The sequence below is a fragment of the Zalophus californianus genome, chromosome 10, assembly GCF_009762305.2.
Source record: "Zalophus californianus isolate mZalCal1 chromosome 10, mZalCal1.pri.v2, whole genome shotgun sequence".
NCBI lineage: Eukaryota > Metazoa > Chordata > Mammalia > Carnivora > Otariidae > Zalophus > Zalophus californianus.
In genome coordinates, this window is record NC_045604.1 from 28,393,045 (window position 1) to 28,412,791 (window position 19,747).

Below are 19,747 nucleotides of genomic sequence, written 5' to 3' on the forward strand. Positions count from 1 at the left end.
GAGGGAGAGGGAGAAGCAGACTCCCTGCTGAGCAGGAGCCCCACGCAGGGCTTGATCCCAGGACCCTGAGATCATGACCTGAGCCAAAGGTAGACACTTCACCCACTGAGCCACCAGGTGCCCCAGTGTATATTATTATTAAATGCTAGCTATTAGTTTGAAATTTTTCCAAATTGTACAATGTACATAGCATAGAATTTACCATTGTAACCACGTTAAAGCGTGTCATCCAATGGCATTAAGTACATTTGCACCGCGATGGCCATGGCCACCATCCGTCTCCAGAACTCTTCCATGTTCCTGCACTGAGACCGGAGGGATTTCTGAGCTCCCTTGCAGACAGGAAAGGGGATGGTGAGGGGTCACCACGCACTGGGAAAATGAGGAACTGCTGTCTGGGGGTCAGAGGTTGGGGCTTGTTGGAAAGGCCCTTGGCTTGCTATTTGCCAGGTCCTCTCTCTCTGCAGTCCTTGGCTGGAGGTGGGGGACCTGGTGGGCTGACCCTAATGAGGGACTGGAAGCTGACTGCTCCTACAGCCCCCTCCTGCTGAAGATCCCTCACCTGTTGAATCTGTGTTGCTCACCATACACACACACACACCTGCCACCCTGCTGGAGTGACAGAGCCACGCCCTGCACATTTCCCTGAAGCGACCGGCCGCCCTAGTGCCGGCCTCGTGTAGACACCCCATGAGTGACTTAACCCTAACAGCTACTGGATACAGAATTTGGGGGGAGACATTCTCAAGGAATTAGGGAGCACAGGGGAGGGCCTAACCCGGTCCAGGGCAGTGGAGGAGGGTGTCAGTGAAGGTTTCCAAGGTTTCCACCAAAAGGTGACCAAATATTGCTCCTTCCTCTGCTCAGTTATAACTCCAGTAGTAGACACTTAGGAGAGATGCCGTGCACTGCACTGTGTGCTTTGTCTGCATTACATCAACAAATCTCACTGATCCCATGAGGTAGAAACCCTTATCATCCCCATTTGACAGCTAAGGAAATTAAGGCTCAGAGAGGTCAGCCACTTGCACAAGGTTACATAGCTCAACTGTGGCAGTGTCGGGGAGATCCAAGGTCTGTGTGACCTCCTCAGTTGGCATTCCCTTGTACCCCAGGCTGCCTCCCAAAGGGCAGCATTTCCCAAGGTGTGGGCAAGCATACTGCTGATGGTTCATGGTCATTCACAATGGTCCTAGGTGGTACAAGGAGAAACATTTCTAAAAATTCAATAGAAGTGAATTCATTTTAGTGTGCGCTAGGAAAATGATAACTAGCGTGTCGAACCCTTGATGAGAAATAGAAATGTGAAGTTTCTTTTTGAATTAGATTTATCTAGGTGAAAGGGGGAGCCTTTTTTTAAAGGTCTCAATCCGCCTTTAATTATACTCTTCTAGGTATCACATAAGAATGTCATGTTTATCAACTAGTAGTTGATAAACTAGGGGTTTTTCTTTTTTTTAAAGATTTTATTTATTTATTTGACAGAGAGAGACACACAGAGAGAGGGAACACAAGCCCGGGGAGCGGGAGAGGGAGAAGCAGGCTTCCCGCTGAGCAGGGAGCCCGACGTAGGGCTGGATCCCAGGACCCTGGGATCATGACCTGAGCTGAAAGCAGATGCTTAATGACTGAGCCACCCAGGCGCCCCAACTAGGGGTTTTTTCTTAATTTTGGTAAACTATACAAACAAAATTGACCATTCTACCATTTCTTAAAGATTTATTTATTTATTTGAGAGAGAGAGAGAGACCGCATGCAGGAGGGCGGGGGTGGACAGAGAAGGAGAGAGAGTCTTAAGCAGATTCCATGCTGACCGCAGAGCACTCACGCGGGGCTCAATCTCAGGACCCTGAGATCAGGGCCTGAGCTGAAATCAAGAGTCGGGTGTTATCCATCTCTAGAACTTCTTCATCATCCCAACTGAAGCTGTGTCCCCATTAAACGGTGACTCCCCATCCTCCCTCCCCTCAGCCCCTGCCTTCTGTCTCTATGCAGTTGACTACTTTAGGTACCTCATGTAAGTGGAGTCATTCAGTTTTTGTCCTTTACTGTCTGGTTTATTTCCCTTATATTATCAAGGGGAGCCTATTTAAAATGGAAGAGGGCGCCTGGGTGGCTCAGTCAGTTAAGCACCCAACTCTTGATTTCAGCTCAGGTTGTGATCCCATGGGTCGTGAGATGAAACCCGGAGTCACGCTCCCCACTCAGCGGGGAGTCTGCTTGAGATTCTCTCTCTCTCTCTACCTTTCCCCCTGCCCCTCCCCCTGCTCACTCGTGCTCTCTCTCTCTCTAAAATAAATAAAGAAATAAAAATCTTTAAAATAGAGGAAAACAGCAGAATAAATAAATAACTTAGTTGGTCTGCAGATGTGTGAATAAGATGGGGAATTGTCAGGCTGGGAGAGCAGACTTCTCACCCTTCCTGTCTCCAGAGGACAAGCCAGATCTCCATCTGCTACGCCTGCTGTGTAGGAAGCACGTCAGGGACACATGGAAGAGGAGGCAGTGAAGGAGCCAAGTATAAACTCCTCATCCAAAGAATTAACTGGGCTATTCTGGGAGACTTTGCACTCCCAGAGCCTGGGGATTGGCTGTCCACTCTGTGAATGCCTGATGGGCAGCTGATAGATGGCCCAAGCTACAGGCTACATCTGGTTCCACTCCAAACTTTCTGGTGCCATTTTTTTCCCACTCATCTAACTGGTCAGGGCCCAAGCAATGGCATCCAAGGGACTTTGAACTGCTGTTAACTCAGGTTATGTCCAAGACACCAAGTGGAAACCAACAACTGGATGTCACATATCTCAAGGATCTGAGTTAGTAGGGAGATAATACTTCAGGCAGGAACCAAGCAGAGAGAAGACGGACTGGAAAATCCCCAGGGACTAGGCTCCAGAGATTGCAACAAATGAAAGCATTTTCAGAATGGAGAGGGAGGCTAGTTCTTCCCTGAGGGTTGGGGTCCTGGCAGAGTCCAGACCCAATGTCTGAGTAGGCAAACTCCTAGCACCATGACCCAAAGAACCAGAAATGTCAGAATGTATGATTTTTTTCTGAGAAACACATTCATTGCCTGGAATTTTCTAAATAAATGTAATGTGCATGCTACAGGGTGCTTTGTGCTGAGTGGGTGTGTGCACTCAGGTCTGTGGGAGGGACTACCGCCATGTCGGTGGTGTGGATAGCTCTGAACAGTCTGGCCCGGCAAGTGGATCAGTTAGTTTCTGACGCAGGTCAGCTCTAACTAGCAGCCAGGCCTCCTCCCCCAGCTGTGCAGTTTATAGGATATCATTCTTTCTTTTTTTCCTTTTTTTATTTTTTTAAAAGATTTTATTTATTTATTTGAGAGAGAGAGAATGAGAGATAGCACGAGAGAGAAGAGGGTCAGAGGGAGAAAGAGACTCCCCGCCGAGCTGGGAGCCCGATGCGGGACTCGATCCCGGGACTCCAGGATCATGACCTGAGCCGAAGGCAGTCACTTAACCAACTGAGCCACCCAGGCGCCCTATAGGATATTATTCTTTAATCCCACAAACTATAAACTCTTGAGAGAAGGGATAAGCTCTGCTCTATTCCCCCATGGGACCCTCTCTCTAGCCCAGTACTCAATATTATCTACCTAGGTAATGTAGCTCATTGAATATCTGTGGGATTAATCAACGTATGCATGATCATTGGCTCTGATATCTTTTATTGAATTGTCATCTTTCTCCAGTGTTCTTTTAAAGATATATGACATTGACATATATTATATGTAAAGATATACAACGTAAGTTTATGTGTATATATGTAACGTATATATGTTTGTGTAAACATATAATTTGTTAGCTTTATATATCTAGTTTTGTAAATATCCAGAATCTTGTGATATTTCTTGAGAAAAAAGAATTTGCTTTCTAAAATATAATTTGCATCTGCATTGCTAGAGCACCATGTACCTATTCCTACAATCAGTGTATCTATCCCTGAAAACAGAACAACTACTCAACAGCCGCAATGCGACTGCATGGAATGTAGTTTCTTTTTAAAAATTACAACAATCTGGGGCGCTTGGGTGGCTCAGTCCGTTAAGCATCTGCCTTCGGTTCAGATCATGGTCCCGGGGTCCTGGGATCGAGCCCCATCGGGCTCCCTGCTCAGTGGGGGCCCTGCTTCTCCCTCTGCCCCCGCTCCCCCTGCTTGTGCTCTCTCTCTCTGTCAAATAAATAAATAAAATCTTTAAAAAAATAAAAAATAATAAAAATTACAATAATCCTAAGAAATCTTCTTTTGAAAGAGGGCACAATTCCAATGCGAATGGAGTCATCACGGGTGAAAAAAAGAGCTCCAGCCGAAGTCCTTTCTCTGCAACATTCCCCTGAGGGGAACAAGTTCTTCCTGAGAGGAATTCCATGTTTGTCCCAAGTCAAGAACTTTCTGCTCCAAGTTGCTAATCCTATTTCAATATTTTATTTCAACCTTGGGTCTACTTCTGGGGTGGGAGTACTTTTGGTGTCACAGAGAATCTAAAGAATGACGAAGGGAAGAGAGTCAATGCGGAGATCTTAAGTAGTAGAAAGTATTTTTTTTAAGATTTATTTATTTATTTGAGGGGGGAGGGGCAGAGGGGGAGAGAATCTGAAGCCGACTCCGTGCTGGACCTGCGGGGCTTGATTTCACGACCCTGAGATCACAACCTCAGCCGAAACCAAGAGTCGGACGCCTAACCGACTGCGCCACCCAGGTGCCCCATTAACTATTAAAAAGTATTTTAAAAAGGGGCGCCTGGGTGGCTCAGTTGGTTAAGCGACTGCCTTCGGCTCAGGTCATGATCTTGGAGTACCGGGATCGAGTCCCACATCGGGCTCCCTGCTCAGCAGGGAGTCTGCTTCTCCCTCTGACCCTCTTCCCTCTCGTGCTATCTCTCATTCTCTCTCTCTCTAATAAATAAATTAAAAAAAAAATTAAAAAAAAAGTATTTAAAAAATATATATCCTACATGGTTTAGATACAGATATATACTTTTTGAACAATACTAGATGAATAAAAAGCCACCTGAGCTTATGCAAAATGTAAAATGCGGTTTTGCCGTCAGGAAACCTTCCATATCACATGTATATTTATACGTACCGTGGTCACATGTGCTCAAATTACAATACTCACAAGCAGTCATGCAGATAATAAAGCAGGGGCTGCCACATACCCAGCTCTGGCTAAGGGGTCTCCTCTGTCCCCTGCCCTGTGGATGTGCCACCCAGGCCAGGTCTGTAAGGCTCTGTGCACCCTGGCCACTGGCCCTCTGGTTCCATTTGGATCTGGTTAACCATTTGCTCTGCTCCAGGGTGAGGTAATCTGAGCTCACTTGGGAGAGGTGAGTACCTGCAGGCAAACCAGCCCAGCCTGCATCGCAGGGCTGATGTCACCCTGACCCTTCCCGAGGCCGCTGTCCTGGCCAGGCCTTGGGTGGGTGGGGAACAGGGGGTGCTTTCTTTAACTAAGGGCACATTCCAGACTATAGTCACCCCTTCTCCCACCCTAGCTGTCTCGTGGAACCTCTCCCATAAACCCAGCCCCAGGTCCCAGGTGCCGCAAGTGGAACCACGGACTAAAGGAGAGAGAATCTTGGGGCGCCTGGTGGCCTAGTCGGTGAAGCATCTGCCTTCGGCTCAGGTCATGATCTCAGGGTCTTGGGATCAAACCCCGTGTCTGTTGGGCTCCCTGCTCAGTGGGAGTGTGCTTCTCCTTCTGCCTCTCCCCCTCCCGTTTGTGTTCTCTCTCAAATAAATAAAATCTTAAAAAAATAAAACAAAATAAAAATAAAGGAGAGGGAATCTGGAAAAGCCTTCCCGCCTAATCTGAGGGGCACTTGGTGGTGGGGCAAGCTGTCTGGCGGGGCAAGAGACACAATAGTTGGAGATAACCCAGGAAATGTGGAGAGAGCCCTGCATTTGGAGTCTGTAGACTTTAGTCCTGGCTCTGCCACGGCCCCATGCCCCCATCGTTACTCCCCAATAAGGACAGACCAGAAGCTCCTTGGTCCCCTGTCTCTGCTCGGAAGTCCCTAACATGTGTCAGGTGCTTTATACCGATGACCCTGTTTAATCCTCAGAACAACCCCCTGAGATGGATATGAGAACTAAACATATTTCAGAGATGGGAAAGTGGAGGCATGGGGCTGGAAGTCCCACCCCCAGGACCGCGCAGCAGCAAGGCTGACTGAGGACTCCGACCCAGGCAGGCTGGCTCCGGGGCTCTGACCCACAGTGCCATCTTGCCCGGTGCCCCCGGTGGCCCTCCCCTTCGTCTGGTCCCCCAGCCTGGCCTCCGTACCCAGCCCTCCCTCCCTCTGCCTTTTCATACTAATTCCTGGCAAACCCCAGGCCCTGTCAGTTCTGAGAGGAAGGCCTTTGATGAGCTCATTCACACAGTTTCCTCATCCCTCGCAAGGGCACGACAAAGAAAAGTCCACCAGGAGCAAAGATGCCAATCTTTTACCTGTTGATTAGAGTTAAAGGTCCTCAACCTTGTCAGAGGTCACCAGTGAGGAGGGGTCAAAGGTGATAACTAATGGCCATTAATTTCTATATGAAGTGTGAAGTGGGTCCACTCATTTATTCAATAAATTATTTATTGAATGTCTTCTCTGCATTTTGTGGCATTATGAAAAAATGGGCAAAACTCCACACCCTCACGAAGCATACGGATTCATGGGACAGAAGGCGAACTGACAAAAATAAATAAACAAACCCATATATGGTGTGTCTGATCATGATTAATACAGGGGAGAAAACGAAATAAAACGGGAAGAGAGGATGAGGTGTCCTGGCAGGGCTGAAATGGGGGACGGGTTGCAATTTTAATCAGGGAGATCGGTGGGCTTCGCAGAGGAGGTAATATTTAAACGAAGACTCACAGGAGGTGTGACAAAAATACTTGTCACACTAGAGATTGGAATTTCCCAACCATACCCACACTTGGGTATGGAGAGGACTCCAGGTAGAAAGAGGGGGCAGTTCAAAAGCTCTGGGGCCCCAGCATGTTCCAGGGCAGTGGGGTCTGTGTCTCGAACAGAGCAGAAAGCAGCTGGTGCGATCAGAGAGGTGAGGCAACCGGACAGAGGGAGTCCGGCCTCACCTACCCCTTGGAGGACCTCAGCGTCTCCTCTGATTGGGAGGGAAGCTTCAGAGGATTTTAAGCAAAGGATCCACTTGATCGCAAGCCTGGAAGAACAATTAGAAGACTTTTGTGTTAAGTGATCTGGTTGGTAGCAGAGGAGATGCGTGAAGTGGTTGGATTCTTGATATATTTTGAATATAAGACAACAGGATTGCATCCAGGAAGGATATGACACATGAGAGAAAGAGAGGAGTCAAGGATGACTCCAGGGTATTTCTCACAGCATGGTGGCTGGGTCCTCTAGGACCAGCAAGTGTCCAAGAGAAAGAACCAGACGGAAACTATATTGCCTTTTGTGATCCAGCTTCAAGAGGACAAAGTCTTTCCACTGCATTCTATCCATTAGATTTACTAAGACCTGATTGTATTCAAGAGGAGGGGAACTACACACGTTTTCAAACAACTGCACCCAGCCAATTGCACTTAACTGAGAAACAGGCCATCGAAAGAGAAGGCCCTTCACTTCCCCCATCTGCGCCCTCCCCTCCTACCGCAGTCAGGGAGGGTGTGCCTCCCTCCTGTCCCACAGCTCGGCCTCCAACGGTGCTCTGACTTCATGCTCTCGCCTGCTCACGGAATTCTGATCTATCAGCTGTTCTTCACCCTCTCTCTCCCCCGAAAGACCACATCCTCATGACGTTCATGATTAGGAGCAAAGACTCCTGTCTCTGGAGTCGGGATCCTTGGGAGCCTGGTCCTGTCACGTACGTACTTGGCTCTGTGATACCAGGTGATTATTTAACCTACCTGGGCTTCATTTTCTCATTTGTAAACATGGATGGTGGTAATCCCAGCTTCGTAGGGTTGTTGAGGTTTAAATCAGATTATCCATGAGCGGAGTACCTGGACTTAAGGGGAAATACCCATTCCTCATTCCTGCTGTCTCTTTGGGAGGGTGACTTTCCTGGCCCTTCTGTGCCCCTCACTCACTTCTCTCCTGGCAAGATGGAGTGACTGGTAAATTGAGGAGCATGAACAGAGTACACGCAGCCCAGACCCTTCCTCCCTCTTTCTCTCTGGAGTGAGAGGGTACAAGTCCTGTTCTGCCTCCATGCATGTAATTTTTACAAGGGAAGGCCTCAACATGGTTGGGATGTGGAGGAGCGCGCATCTAGTGCCTTCAACACTGGATGAGTGAGTCTGTCTAATTGTGAGCTCAGTATTTCTGCCTACAGAGAAAACCCATATTCCCCAAGGTCAGATTTATCAGGAACACGTGTGACATTTTACTCTTCATTTATCTTACTTTTGTAAAATGTGACTTTTATTTCTCAGAATTTGGTTGGGAAATTCCAATCTCTAGTACATATGGAAAATGCTCCACATTACTATCTTCTGGGTTTTCCTTTTTAAGATGTAGACATGCCCAATGTTCATCTTAAAAATGAACACCTATGGGGCGCCTGGGTGGCTCAGTTGGTTAAGCGACTGCCTTTGGCTCAGGTCATGATCCTGGAGTCCCGGGATCCAGTCCCACATCAGGCTCCCTGCTCAGCAGGGAGTCTGCTTCTCCCTCTGACCCTCTTCCCTCTCGTGCTCTCTGTCTCTCATTCTCTCTCTCTCAAATAAATAAATAAAATCTTTAAAAAAATTAACACCTATGTAGGGACACCTGGGTGGCTCGATCATTAAGCATCTGCCTTCGGCTCAGGTCATGATCCCAGGGTCCTGGGATCGAGCCCCGCATCGGGCTCCCTGCTCAGCGAGGAAGTCTGCTTCTCCCTCTCCTGCTCCCCCTGCTGTGTTCCTGCTCTCGCTATGTCTCTCTGTCAAATAAATAAATAAAATATTCTTTAAAAAATTTAACATCTATCTATATCCTCATACATAGTTACATCCAACATCTCAGAGAAGTCTATATTCTTTTTTTTATAGTTTTAAAAAAAAATTCCAGTATAATTAACATAAAATGTCATATTAGTTTCAGGTGTACAATAGAGCAAGTCAACAATTCCATACATTACTGCTCAGTGCTCGTCATGATAAGTGTGCCAGAACAGTCCACGTTTGTGAAGAGCTTGGAGACACAGACTGTGGACTCTGTGAGTACAGTGGCCTTCTTCTCTGTCTTGTTCACAGCCTACGTATTCCCGATACCCAGTGTCCAACTGCTAGAAGATGCCCCATAAACCCTAGCTGAATGAATGAACATTCCTTACTCTCATTTCCTTGCGTGGTTTCCCTCTTAACTACTGCAATCGCAACAGCCCCAATGAAGCCACTATTCACTCATATTTCCAAACTATAAGCACTTTTCTGATAAAATGCTACTTAAGCTTCCTTTGACATTTGATACTGTTGACCATTTCTGCCTTGATGTTTCTACTCCCTGGTCCCCTGTGACACCATCCTCCTCTGGTTTTATTTTCTTCCTACCTTGCAGATCTCATCTTCTCAGTCAAGCTGCCCTGCTTCCTCCATCTAACCTCTAAACATCCAGAAGCTCTATCTTTGGATGTTTTTCTTCTCTATTTTCTATACATTTTCCCTGATGGATAGCCAATCATTAGCTTCAACTATCATATATATATATATATATATATATATATATATATATATATACTTGATGACCCTAAAGCCTGTATTTTTGGCTCAAATCTTTCTCCTACACACCTGCCTGATGAACATCTCAAGCCTCTTAATACATTTTTTTAAAGATTTTATTTATTTATTTGTCAGCGAGAGAGAGTGAGCGCTTGCACAAGCAGGGGGCACGGCAGTTTCCCCGCTGAGCAAGGAGCCCGATGGGGAATTCTATCCTAGGTCCTTGGGATCATGAGTTGAGCTGAAGGCAGATGCCCAACCAACTGAGCCACCCAGGTGTCCCTCAAGCCTTCAATTCTAACAAGTGCAGGGGCAGATCAGCCCGTGGGATCTTTCTTCTGAGAATAATGGCAGCCCCACCCACCCATCTTTGAAGCAGATCCTTTGTGTTACCCTGACTCTGCTCTCCCACACTCACCACTCACCATTCTGTCCTGCCTGTTAGACATCCTTGGATCTCCTGACCCCTTGCGCCACCCCAAGCCTGTCTCTGCTGCCATCACCATCAGTCAGGTCCTCACCCCCTCTTGCTGGAAACTCTAACAGCCTTCTGGTTGGTGTCCTTGTCTTCGGTACTACCCCATCAATCTACACCGTACGCCACCCTCCCTACCCTCGGTGGGATGTTTCCCTAAAGCAATTATGACTCTGTCATCCCGTTAGGAATATCTCAGCCCCCTCCGTGACTACCATTACCCTTAGAACCTGACAAAGCATTTCATGGTCTACAAATCTTTTGGCTTCATTTTTTGTCTCCACTGCCTGGAATACTATGCTCCTATCCTACCCAATCTCTTACCAGTCTCTGTACAAATGGGACCATTTTGTGCATCTTTACCTTTGCACATGATGTTCTTTCAGCCTGGATGAGCCCCATCTCTGTGTCCTGGCAAGTTCCCGCTCATCTTCCCACCCACACCTCATTCCAGATTCCATGCTCTGCTCTGTGGTTTCAATATCAGTTGGTGAACTACTTTCATCACACTAGGAATCCCAGTGTGCAGAAAACACCTGCTTACTCATATGACTTCGTGATGGGAGGAGAGTGCTGGCCTAGTCCTTGCTTCCTTCATATCATCAACGTCTGGCACACAGCAGATTCTTCAATGAATCATCATTTTTAATGGAGGCATAATATTCTAGATTGTAAATAGATGAGTCATACTTTAGTTACCTTATCCCAAATATTAGATGTGTTGTTTTACTTTTTTTGCGTTATTAATGTTTATTTTTCAAAATGGAAAAAGCATTTGTCTACTTTTTTATTTTAAGAGCACTGCAGGCTTATTGTAAAAGAAAATTCAAAAACAAACAAACAGGGGCACCTGGGTGGCTCAGTTGGTTAAGCGACTGCCTTCGGCTCAGGTCATGATCCTGGAGTCCCGGGATCCAGTCCCACATCAAGCTCCCTGCTCAGCAGGGAGTCTGCTTCTCCCTCTGACCCTCTTCCCTCTCATGCTCTCTCTCTCTCATTCTCTCTCTCTCTCTCTCAAATAAATAAATAAAATCTTTAAAAAACAAACAAACAAAATTCAGGCAGTACAGAAAGGCATGAAAACAAAAGGAAAAATCATGCCTAATCTAACCATCCAAAGATGGCCTTTGTTATCAAGCTGATGTACATCTTTCCAAGCTGCTTTCTATGCATGCATACCCTACAGTTATCTCTATTTTTTAAATTTTTTATTTATTTTTTTAAAGATTTTTATTTATTTATTTACTTATTTATTTGAGAGAGAGAATGAGAGAGAGAGAGAGAGCATGAGAGGCGGGAGGGTCAGAGGGAGAAGCAGACTCCCTGCTGAGCGGGGACCCCGATGTGGGACTCGATCCCGGGACTCCAGGATCATGACCTGAGCCGAAGGCAGTCGCTTAACCAACTGAGCCACCCAGGCGCCCTGGATTTTTATTTTTCTTAAGGCTATCGAAGAAGTCTAGAACCCCCCCTCAAAGAACCAATATGCCCAGCGTATGATAGAAGGACACCTCAATGTGGATAAAGACTGAAGGGAGGGGGCTCCTGGGTGTCTCAGTCCTTAAGTGTCTGCCTTTGGCTCAGATCATGATCCCAGAGTCCTGGGAGCCCCTCATCGGGCTCCCTGCTCAGCAGGAAGCCTGCTTCTTCTTCTCACACTCCCCCTGCTTGTGTTCCCTCTCTCACTATCTTTGTCAAATAAATAAATAAAATCTTAAAAAAAAAAAAAAAGGAATGAGTGGAGGTTAGGTTTCCACTCAGGATGTAGCAAGCTGAAAAGGGTGTCACTCCCACCCTAATGATGAACAGTCAGATAAACTACAAAATCAGAACTTTCCTTGAACCTATCAGAGAGCTGGGGGCACAGGGTAACCAAGTAATATAGAAGAGAGGCCCCTCCAGGGAGAGATGGGATGCAGGAACAGGCTGGCCTGGGGCAAAGCAAGTGGGGAGTACTCATCAGGCCATACCAGTGCGGAAGTGCTTTGCTGATATTTTTAACAAATTGCTGAAGGCTGAGTGAAGGCTGGTGTGACAGAATAGAGTCCCTGGGAGCTGTACATTCACAGGTGGACGCTTCACAGTCCTCCTCAGGGGCTCAGGGGCAAGAGTGGGGGCAGGCAGGAGACAGAGAGCCTCCCTCAGTGGTGGGAGGAAGCCTGTTAAAGCAGCCATTCTGGGGATGGGGAATTTTGCCTCCCAGGGGACATTTGGCTACATCTAGAGAGAGTTTTGGTTGTCACAGCTCGGGGGAAGGGATGTGCTATGGGTATTTGGTAGGTAGAGGTCAGAGATGCTGCTTAACATCCTACGGTGCCCAAGACTGGCCCCAACAAAAAAGAATTATCCAGCTCGTAATGTCTGATAGTGTTAGCTTTAAGTGGGGGTTACAGGTGAGGGTTACAGGTCTCCCACAGTTGAAGGAGAGGCAGGAAACTCTTCCCCATACAAGATCTGCCATAGACACAAGGCAGTTTGGTTGCCACAGGAAGAGGCAGGATCATTAAAAATAACCACCTTCAAGACCCAGACACACAGGGCCTGCCTAAAATGGAGACTGGACCAGAATAACAGAACCCTCCTGACCCCTCACCCCTGTGCCACTAGCAAGCCTGAAGTAACCAGCAGTAGCAGTCCACTCTTGGAGGTGGTAGGAGAGCATGGAGAGAACTCTCCTGGGCACAGGTGCACACGGAAGGCCAAAAGTTGAGGGTGGGGCAGGAACAGTGAGAAAGCCCAACATGAAGCCCAAGGTAATGCTGGAGGAACATGAAGCCAGTGGTACACTGAAGACAACCACCCACAGCAACAGCAAAGCTCAGGCTAAAGTAAGGTCCTGACCAGATTAACTCAATGCCCCCAGGCAGACAGACAGACAGAGAGACACACCCCCAAAGACCTAGCAGAGGAGGCATACTTATTTCCAGCCATATGTACTATTTATCTCAATCTCTACTCTTCTACATAGATGTCCAGCATTTAAAAAAAAATTACGAGACAGGGGTGCCTGGTTGGCTCAGTCGGTTGGGTATCCAACTCTTGATTTTTGGCTCGGGTCGTGATCTCAGGGTTGTTGGATCAGGCCCCAAGTCGGGCTCTGTGCTCAGCGTGGAGTCTGCTTGTCCTTTTGCCTCCCCCTGCCTGTGCTCTCTCTCTCTCTCCCTTTCAAATAAATGAATAAATAATCTTTAAAAAATAAATAAATAAACATTATGAGACATACAAAAATATCAAAGAAGAAAAAATCCCACTGCCAAGAAACAATGTAACCAGTAGAAGGAGATTCATAGATGACCTAAATGTTAAACGCTCTAGTAGAAAAGGTGGATGACATGCAGGAACAGATAGGGAATTTCATCAGAGACAGGAAAATTTTAACAGTCAAAGAGGAATGCTAGAAATTAAAAAATGGACATGGAGATGAAGAATGGCTTCAGAGGGCTCATCCAGAAGACAGTACCACTGAGGAAAGAAAGAATCAGTAAAAGAACACCATAACCGCCTATGAACCTTTGGATAAAGCCTTAGTCTCTCAGAACCAAAGGTTTCTCACGAAATTGAATGGACTCGTTCTTGCCTCTGAGTGACTGAAAGGAAGAAACACCCTGGAGACATTTTATTTTATTTATTTATTTGAGAGAGAGAGCATGTGCAGGGGAAGGGGCAGAGGGAGAGGGAGAAGCAGACTCCCTGCTGAGCAGGGAGCCCGATGCGGGACTCAATCCTGGGACTCCAGGATCATGACCTGAGCCGAAGGCAAGCGCTTAACCAACTGAGCCACCCGGGCACCCCCCTGGAGACATTTTTTTTAAAGGACTAAAGCAATGTAAATAACAGCCCTTGAAAGCTTTTTCCAATCTCATTGTTACCTAAATTTCTTTTTCAAACTGAGAAATGGTTTAATTTCCTTCATAGCAATATATACATAATCTAACTTTTTTCAGAAAATATAAAGTGATTTTTCATCATGTCACCCAGAGATAGCCATAACATTTTACAAAGGTGAGATCATTCTACACACGATGAACGCAAACCTACCTTTTCCCCCCACTTCATAATATATCCTGGACAAGTCTGTATGTCAATAAATACAGCTCTGAAGCATCACTTTAATGGCTGCCTAGGATTTGAAAAAATATCTCTCCTGGTGTTAGTTTCACCAGTCCTCTTCTGATTGACACTTAGGTCGCTGTTGTCTGTCTGCAATTATAAAACCACCGTAATGAGAGTCCTTGTACATATACATATCTTTGTGAATCTATCCAATTATTTTCTTTGGAAAAATTCTCAGACATGAAATTGCTGTGTAAAGTGGTATGCATGTTTTTTTAAAGACTTTTAGACAATTTGTCAAATTGTTCTTCAGAAAGTGTCTCCTAATTCACAACTAGACCAACAGTTTATGGCATGCTTAAGTTCATCTTTACAGCCTCAACAGCTCTAGACATCAGGGACATTCTTATTATTCTTTTGCCAGTTTGATATGCGAAAGGTAGTATCTCCCATAGTCTTAAGCTTCTCTCATATCAAACCATAATAGAGAAGAATAAATGCTTCTTCTTTTTTTTTTTAAAATATTTTATTTATTTATTTATTTGAGAGACAGAATGAGATAGAGAGAGTACATGAGAGGGGGGAGGGTCAGAGGGAGAAGCAGACTCCCTGCTGAGCAGGGAGCCTGATGCGGGACTCGATCCCGGGACTCCAGGATCATGACCTGAGCCGAAGGCAGTCGCTGAACCAACTGAGCCACCCAGGCACCCAGAATAAATGCTTCTGTCTGCCTTCTCCATAGAGATTCTAGTTTTCTGAACCCCAGTATTGGCCCTGCCTGGAGCATTTTGTCTTGGCTAGAAATCAGCCATGGACCCAAGCTTGTGCTATAAGGACTCTAAATTCCAGCATGCCTTGCAAACACCTGGGGTAGGTCAGGGATGGACCAAAGGATGCTGGGACTTTCCCCTCAGTGTTGCAGCCTGGGTCACTGAAGCTGGTGCAGGTGTGGAGGTGGGCAGGTGAGGCTGAGTCATGCAGGACACTGGGCATGGTTTCCTGGATCAGCTCCAGAGTTGACACAAAGGTTCCAGTAACGGGCAGCTGAGCGGGGCTAATTGCTATTGCTGTTGGCCCAGCCCAGCCCTGCATGTAGGAGGAGGAGCAGGGGGAAGTGGGGGGGGGTGGCAAGAATGAGGACGCAACCCTCCCAAGAGATGGCCCCGTGAGGATCTCAAAAACTGAAAACTCACTCTCCATCCTTCCCGTAGGATCAAGAAGTCCCTGAAAAGCCTCTCTGATTGAATCCACCCCCCATCCCAGGCGGGTTTGTAGATCAGTAGAGCACTTCTCAAAATGTGCATCTAATGGTGGGATTTCAGGTGCTCGTAAGCAGTGAGACATCGGCATTGCTCTGCGCCTCTTAAACAGTCAGTTGTGGGGTTGAGAGAAGGTCAGGCAGCCAGGGTTCAAATCCTGATTTCTTCAACTTACTACCTCTGAAAACTTGAGCTGTTTCTTTATCTCCCTAAAGCCTCAGTTTCTCATCTGTGAAATGAGGGGCTCATCCTACCTTGCAGACTTGTTGGGAGGCTCATGTACACGACTTTGGAATTTCTTAGGCTCTAGCCCAGGCTCTCTGCAATCCCTGGGTGACCTCTTCCCAGCTGGGTCCCCTGCACCCAGCACAGAGCCAGGCACTCAGCAGACACTCAGTGAACACTCACTGAGAGAATCAATGAATATGGCACATTGAGCACTAACTTGGCACATTGCTTGGCACCTAGTAGGTGCCTAATAAGGGGCCAGCTGTCAACATTAGTCTCAGGTTCCGTACTGGCATGCTGTGTGACTTTGAGCAAGTCATCTTCCTTCTCTGAGCCTTAGCTCCTTCACCTGTAAAATGGGGCTTGTTCATTTGGATCTTGTGTTCTAGTCTATAAATCACTGGTAGATGATTATGATGTAGGGACTAACTTAGGACACTGTTCCTCCTGAAAAGAGATGGGTTAAGGGAAGAAACACTATATGAAGAACTACTGCATAGATGAATGAGGTTATGCCAACTCTCCTTCTCCCTCAGGGAGCAGGGAGAGAGCTACCTGGATGGGCCAAGTTTGCTGGGCAGGACTGGTATCTTTGGGCACTCTGAGTTAAGCAGCCATGCCCAGCCCAGAAGGTCTGTGCTGATATTCAGTGTGCATGAGTGCCCATTATATGCCATGCACTGAACTGGACTAAAAATATTCTTGGAGGTGAGGAAGTGTGATACTTCCTAGTGAGTATCAGAGGGCTCTGGTCCCCATCCCAGGCCCTTATCGTAGAAGGAACTGGCTGGGTTTCTATACTAGTTTTTGTTTTTATTTTTATTTATTTATTTATTTATTTTAAAGATTTTATTTATTTATTCATGAAAGACGGGGTGGGGGGGGGAGAGAGGCAGAGGGAGAAGCAAGCTCCCAAGGAGCAGGGAGCCCGATGCGGGACTCAATCCTAGGACCCCAGGATCATGACCTGAGCTGAAGGCAGACGCTTAACCATCTGAGCCACCCAGGCGCCCCTAGTTTTTGTTTTTAAAGATTTTATTTATTTTGAGAGACAGAGAGCATGAGAGGGTGGGGGGAGGGGCAGCGGCAGAAGGAGAGAGAGAATCTCAAGCCAACTCCATGCCGAGGGCGGAGCCCACGACTCTTAAGATCTTGACCTGAGCCGAAATCAAGAGTCAGATGCTTAACCGGCTGAGCTACCCAGGTGCCCTGGGTTTCCATACTTGTGAGCATGACTACTCCCCACACCACCCCCCGCCGCCATCATGCATTTACTTACTGATATCCTCAACAAACCATCATTTTGCCAAGTAGAGGGGGTACAGAATGAGCTCCTAGTCTGGGAGCAGTAGGTAGGGGGCTAGGCATAGATATTTTCAACCAGGGGTTGAAGACTTCCTGCCTCTGGGGCTACATAGATTTTTTTTGTGGTGGCCAGAGGGGTGAACTTGAGAATATATAGGGGACACCATGATCTTGCTTCTGCATCTAGTGGTCCAGTGCGTGAGCTGGCTCAGTTCTGCCAGACCTTCTGATTTCTTTCTTTTTTTTAAGATTTTATTTATATGAGAGAGAAAGAGCTCCCGCGCACGCGCATGGGGAGAGGGAGGGTCAAGCAGACTCCCTGCTGAGCAAGGAGCCCCACGCGGGGCTCCACTCCAGAACCCCAGGATCATGACCAGAGCTGAAGGCAGACGCTTCACCGACTGAGCCACCCAGTGCCCCAACAAGGGCCCAAGTTTTCATTTTGCCCTGGGCCCCGCAAATTATGCAACTGGTCCTAACTGTAGGGAAGGTCTGAGCCCACCTGGTGAGGGGAGAGGGCAGAAGGGATGGCAGGAAATGAATCAGAAAGGGGGTCAGTTGCGGCGTCTGGGTGGCTCAGTCGGTTAAACATCCGACTTTTGATTTCAGCTCAGGTCATGAGATTGAGCCCCAAGTTATGCTCGGCGCTGGGCGTAGGGCCTGCTTAAGATTCTCTCTCCCCGTCCCCTGCGAGCTCTCTCTCTCCTTCTCCCTCTCTCCCTCTGGAAAGAGAAGAGGGGGGTCCTCAGTTGTACCTGAGGGAAGAGATGAGCAGTGTAACCACAGGACTCAGGCAGGGCGAGCCTGGGGTTTAATCTACTGGGGGGAGGTTGAGGCTGTGTGTGTGAGTGTGACTGACATGTGTCAATGTGAGTGTGTGTGTGATGTGTGTGGGAGATTGTGATTGACATGTGCCAGTGAGTGTGACTAACGTGTGACTGTGATGTGTGAATGGGCAGAGTGTGAGTGGACTGACGTGTGTGTGTGTGACTAATGTATGAGTGTGTGATATGTGTGGCAGAGTGTGAGTGTGACTATAATGTGCGAGTGTGTGTGACTGTGACGTGTGAGTGTGTGTGATGTGTGGAGGGAGTGTGTGACGTGACAGTGGCTGTGGGTGTGACTGGGATGTGTGTGCGCGCACGTATGGGAGTGGTGTGGCTGTGCAAGACCGCGGAGTGTGTGAGAATGTGTGTGGGGTGGGGGTGTGCAAGTGTGTATGAGTGTGTGTGAGCACCTGTGTGGTATCTGTGAGTGTGTGTGCGAGTCTGTGACAGTGTGTGCAGAGGGGGAGGTGGTGGCCGGGGCAGGGAGAGGCAGGGAGAGTCACCGGGCAGTTTAACAAATATTTATTGAGCACCTTCTGTGTGCCAGGTGCTGTGCAAGGTGCTGAGATGAGTGAGCCGCGGTCCCGGAGGCCCTCGCAGCCCGCAGGGGAGAGAGAACTGGAGTGAAAGAGCAGACTGAAATAAACCCTTCACGAAACTACAACTTTACCCACTTCACCCAGGAGGGCAGGGAAAGTTAGACGTCCCCAGAACTGGTGTTGGGTTGCCGGGGGAGAATCTGGGCCCTCTCTCAGGGAGGCCCAGGGCCAAAGCCCACCCCACAGGCACACCCAAACATGGGAGGGGTGACCTCCCTCCGACCTGCCCCGCAGCACACCCACCCGATTCCACAGAAGCAGATAAGAGGTGACCAGCAGCCAGGGGGCACAACCTAAACAGCCCAGCCCCACCCAAGGAGCCGCACACCCCTGGGCGGAGGCAGGGCCCATCTCTGGGCGGGGTCAGCTCAGTGGCTCCAGAGCCGGTGAGAGCTGGGGGTAAGGGTGGCCGGCACCTGACAGAGAAGACGCGAGGAGGGGACCGAGAAAGGCCAGCCTTGGGCTCTGCGTGGGGCTCTGCAGCGTCCTGAGGGGGAAGAGGCTGGAGAGCAGTGTTGGGGCGAAAGACAACTTGAGTAAGAAACATGTCGCTGGCCAGGGCCAGAAGAGCCCTCCCTGCCTCCCCAGCGCCAGGGCTGCCCAGGCGCCCTCCCGGGCCCCCCTCCCAGAGCTGCAGCGTGGGGGTACTGCCGCCCGGGCTCCCGCAGAGGCAGGAGCCCTCGGATCGGTCCCCGCGGGGGTGACCTTGGACCAGCCACTAGCCTCATCAGGGACATGGGGACGCCCAGTCTCCTCAAAGGGCTATGGTGTGGATGTAATGAGATAATGGGATGAGGAAAGCACCTCATAAATGGAAAATGGCAGGACAAAGGTCAGAGTGTAGTGCTGGGCCCAGAGCCGCCTCCCAGCCCTTCAGCAGAGGACAAAGGGGCTCAGCCCCAGGGTCCCAGCTCCCCTCCCCCACTCAGACCCTTGGGTGGGCACCCAAGGCCAGTGGCTCCGTTTTAGAACTGAAGACACTGGGGAGCAGGGCAGTGTGCTCCGAGTTCCTAAGGTTCGTCCTGCACTCCTGGCTAGGCAACTCCAGCAACAACGGTCACCTCTTTAGGGTATGAAGACCACCCCAAGATAACACGGGCCGAAAAATTAGTGGTGCTGGGGCGCCTGGGTGGCTCAGATGGTTAAGCATCTGCCTTCAGCTCAGGTCATGATCTCAGGGTCCTGGGATCGAGCCCCCCATCGGGCTCCCTGCTTGGCGGGAGGCCTGCTTCTCTCTCTCCCTCTACTGTTCCCTCTGCTTGTGCTCTCTCGCTCTGTCAAATAAATAAATAAAATCTTAAA